This window comes from Desarmillaria tabescens (assembly GCF_030435595.1).
Source record: "Desarmillaria tabescens strain CCBAS 213 chromosome Unknown EV420scaffold_163, whole genome shotgun sequence".
Classification (NCBI taxonomy): Eukaryota; Fungi; Basidiomycota; class Agaricomycetes; order Agaricales; family Physalacriaceae; genus Desarmillaria; species Desarmillaria tabescens.
Window position 1 is genome coordinate 47,493 of NW_026848462.1, and position 4,987 is coordinate 52,479.

A 4,987-nucleotide genomic window follows, 5' to 3' on the forward strand; every position below is an offset into this window, starting at 1 on the left:
CGTTATTGCACTCACATTCCTTGACTCGGAATGTGTTATACTAAGATGATCATCACATTTTGCTTAGAGTGCGAGAGGGTAATCATTGTCTACTCGCATCCTAGCGGCAGTAGTGGTGTGGTATAAAAGGCATTATTTCTCGGAGACTACGGTGAGTGTCACTATTGTATTCTGGATCACTTGGACTCTCTCTACCGTCACAGATAATTGTAAGACAAGTTCCCGGAAATCTCGCAGGAAAGGCACTGATGAATGAAATCTACCCCCGCCCCTCTGTACTCCAGTTATTGTCGGAGAATGTCTCTGGGCTCCCCAGAAAAGATACCAATACTCTTTATTCCGCCGTGAAAGATCACGGGCATTCCAACTCCATATTTTGGTCCTACGCGCATCGTTCCTTCAATCACAATTTTCCGATCGCCCAGGATTGGGAGGTATCGAGGAGTTAACTCGACCAAGAGGAAGGAATCCGTCTCCTCGCTCTCTTCATCTGCTACGGCGAACGAACCACAAGCCACCGGGCACTCCGGGTCCGCAAAGTTATTGATGAGGTATTCGCCCAACTTCTGGATGCACCATCCTGTGAATTGCCCCTCATTACCTATGATAGTGAGTGTTGCGGTTCCGCTCTCGTCCCCATCGTCGGCTTGTTTCTTGGCTTTGGCCAGCCATTCTTTCGAAGGCTGGCCGGTGACGAAGAGAGCGATCTCGGAGGCGAACCGGTGTATTGCGGATAGGAGAACCATTCTACAAATTCCTCGATGAGCACAGCTAGAGATTTGTTTGCAAGCTCGTACTTTTCTTTGATCTTGTTTGGGGGAAGATGGATCTTTGAATGCGTGGTGTCAGCTTCAATGAAGGGCCTTATATGATATCGGCAAGATTACTCTCTGATGAACTACGGGCATCGAGGGTATCTTTGAGTGGGCGTTAACGGTTGAGAAACTGTATTGACGATTCGACTTCGGGTTGTTGATTCCTTGTCGAGATCAGCCAAGACCGACAATCCCCTGTTGCCCCGCATTCCTCTCTAAAGACTAAAACAGGAATTATATTGGGTGGAGATAAAAAGCCGTATCTTTTGTCCACTAGTACTATTCTGTTTAAAAAAGTTGCGAGTCTCTGGTAGTATATCGGTTAGTACACGCGCCTGTCATATCAGACCTGAGTCTATTGTCGCGCGAAAGCTGGGTTCGACTCCCAGCCAGAGAGTCAAGTTGAAGAAAGACTTTCTTTTTACTGCAGTGCGCACGCCCCCCCCCCAACAGGCGACCGCACAGTCCAGGCTTCCTAATAGAAGGAGGCAGATTATCTGCAACAAACATTTTACCGGGCCAGCTCAAATTAATACTCAGCTAGTACTCAACCACTGAAGTATGCTAGAGGTTCATGAAATTCTTCCACAAAGTCTGAATGTTATCAGCGCTCGGACACGACTTGAAGATGGGGGGCACCGTTAACGGATACCGTAACAGGTGCAACAGGTTACGCAGAAGCTACGCAAGCCGCCCAGGAGAAAACCGCCGCACCAACGAACTTCCTTCCTTTATCTAACATGGAGCATACAAAGGAATATATACACGGGTTCAAGTACAAAAGAAAGATATAGGAAACTTCTGACCCCATTTTGTTTTATCGTCAGCTCATACCACCCCGCTAGCGGTGGTAGGTAAGATACTTTCTGTCGTTCGAAAGGCCGCCCTTCGGATTTTATCGCGGAATCGGCAGATGTTATCATACGACAGGATTGAACGCAGCGTAGCCTTTAAACTGGAAAGAGATCCGTGCTGCAGCTCAAAGCATCGCTGTATCCACTCGTCGCTTCCCTCCCAGAACAAGTATATGCACCACAGACAAAGTACGGTTCCCAGAAGGAGCGCTAATATCACGAAAACCTTCAATAAAATGGGATTGGAAGATTCCAAGCACATCAAAAAGAATGATGCTAGAAAAGATACCATCCTAATCTCCTAGGTCAGTTTAGAAGACGAAATCAGAAATCACCAACTCACCCCCACATAAGAAGTGCATAGGGGATGCTATACACGATCGACAATCGTTCAAACCCTAGTCTCATCTGCCAATGCCGCTCAAGAAAAGACGTCTATTCAGATAATGAGTTCGTCGTCCGAACCCAGGGCAAAGAGACCAAGCGCACCACAACGTCAACGCCGACATATTTCATGGCATTGTGGTGGCTCATAAGTAGAAGGCCGATGATGATAGTTCCCATGCTACTTGCGACAGACAAATAGCACAGGACCTGTACCAAAAAATGGTGCTGTTGACCTGCACCCATCTCGTCGACCGAAGGTATAGCGAGAAAAGCCATGTTAACTGCCAGAAGGATTGTAGCCTAGCCATGACATTCATACGACTCTTCATTAAAGCAATCAAAGGACCATACGCACCAGTCCGACATGTTGTTGCCATTTGTCCGTAATCTGCTCTATGAGACGCTGCCACGGCCCCTTTGAAATGAGTCTATCCACCCAGACCTTATCCAGAGAAGTATAATGTTTAATCGGCGCATAGAATAGCAAGGGGTTCGCTATCTTGAACGGAACGGTGCGCGGCTCATTTACATGATCGTTTCCGTAAATAGATTCACCCCGATCGGTTCTTGCATCCCGCTGACCGTAATAGTTGAGAATCTGGTCACGTACTGTTCGTTGGAATGAGTCGGTGCTCAGAAATAGAGAAAAATGTGACACTCACACAAAGCCATCATGTACGAGGCTGAATGTTATTTCAGCGAAAAGGACCGGCAAATATGGTAGACTAGGCTTGCCTGCCACTTCGGAAACATTCAATTCTGGGACGAGAGCTCCGTTGATGGAAATCTCATTACTAAAGTACGATGCCTTACTTTCTGCTATGATAATGTTTTTGCTCATGTTCTTCAGTTTATCAATGCTCCAAGTCACGGTTGAAGTGTCAGACATATTTACATCTGCAGGAAAGAAGAATTGAGTTCCACATTGCACGACAAGGGTAAACAGACTGAATTAACCTGATTCCGCGAGTAAGACGTATTTTTGGACTGCTTTCCACTGCGCTTCCGTAAGTGGGTGAATGTCGCTGAAAAAATATTGGTGATTCCTAGGAAATATTACTATCGGCAACACTAAAAGATGCAAAGAGAATCACCAATATTCTTTTTGTAGGAATCCTTGCGAAATAAGTAAGTCTCGCAGCACAAATTGTTCAAGCTCCTACTTACTGCGAATGAAATCTGGGTTCATATCTCCCCTGAATTCCCATAGATAATCATCCAGTCGGCACTCGGAGAGCCAGAAGATGCATTCCTCATCGTGGTTGGTAAAGTAGTATTTGCAGCGACAGCAGTTATCACCTTCCCACGAAGGTTTATCGTATTCTGCGATTTCTACATATAGATTCCAGGATTTGATGCGACCAAATGATTTAGCCCTTTTCGAAATGGCGTCATTGAGTATGCTGATGTATCTAGATACCTTCTCGGCAATGTCTGTGTCATACAACCACTCCTGAGTGATTACTTTCTATAAAGATTCTCAGAGATGAGTCTGCGATTGAATTAGAAAGACGTACATCTTTATCGTGATAAAAATATGGCTTCCCATCTGAATGTGTATGCTTTGTCCAACCCTCAGGCAGAACTTTCTCTCCCCTAGTGCGACAATGGGTCAAGAATCTGACAAGATTGGAAGAAGATGCACATACGTTTGAGGTGAGATGCATGTATTGAATTCGATTTGCATAGCAGGCACTGTGAATTTTGCTATGGCCCATTCATCTCTAAACACTGTTATTACTTGTCATGAAACCGAGCGAAACGAGAGCACCTACATGTAAGACTTCCTGGCGTAGTGGCTTATGCCACATGGAAGACATTCTCGGAACTCTTTCTCGTCCCTGGACCAATCATCTGTACACGCGAGGGTACTGTTTTGCGTCAGGACCATCAATTCGCTGGACTCCGCAACTCGACCAGTGGTCTCCCTAGTTGTGGGCTCCGGTATCGGTAAACTCGGCAGATTCTGGGGGCTACATAGAACATCAGGTGTAGACAGCGATGGTTCTGCAGATCTTGGTGATGTGTCCCCTGAGACGACAATATGAGGGATAGTACTCGCAACGTCGGGATCAATGCTGCTAACACCGGGAGAAGGAGAAGTTTGGCTGAAGGAAGAATCACCACGACTGGAGATCGAATGTCGAGGGTAGTCTTGTTCGGTGACTACCATCGAGGCAGGCACAGGGTTCGGTGAGCTGGCAACTGCGGTAACCTCCCGTTCGACGATCTCTAGTATACTTCTAGCGACATGCGAACAGCTCGACACCGACACGTGGTCTTTATCAGGAGTGTCTATCTCATCGCGGGATGGTGCAGCAAGGCTGGAGACTGACTGCGTGATCGATCGACGGGGGCGATAGCGATCCTGCGAGTCGATTTCCGTCAATGACGAGCAAGGGGATGGCCTCGCGGGGAAGGATAACTCGAGACCTGCAGAATCAGCGCCATCCTCGCTTGATGAAACAGACTGAGGGCGACGCATGTCGAAACGGTTTCGTGGATTCCAAAACTTCAAGGACCATCTTCTAGGATGCACTCTTGCTCGTTGATTAGGCCAAGGACTGTGCTGCTTGGAGGTAAAAGTGGCAGACATGACGTAAGGATGGGACTGGCTAGTTCGATGCCTTCCGTTTAACAGAAGTAGTTGCTGTTAGAAATAGGTTTCTGGAGAACGGGTGCATTTTCCGATTGGTTGTCGAAAGTTGTAGGACCTTAGTTGAAACCGCATATTGATACAGCCAGCCCAGCAGGTGGGGCCTGAAGAAGCGTATACATCTTTTCTGATCTGATGGGAGGCGCTATGTGTCATCTGAAGGATAGCATCCAAGAACCCGTGGCAAGACGCTTTTTGTTCAAGAACCGTAGAAGGGAATGAAATCGGACCGGGGGAGGGGGGGGCATAAGAAGAGTCCCAAACAAAGCACAAAC

General features: G+C 47.1%; 1 non-coding gene across 1 annotated transcript; it reads left to right on the forward strand.

The window, feature by feature from the left end:
- Positions 1–1,119: 1,119 nt before the first annotated feature.
- EV420DRAFT_t323 lies at positions 1,120–1,212 on the forward strand. Its single transcript has one exon. It is a non-coding gene; the product is annotated as a tRNA-Asp (tRNA).
- Positions 1,213–4,987: the final 3,775 nt, after the last annotated feature.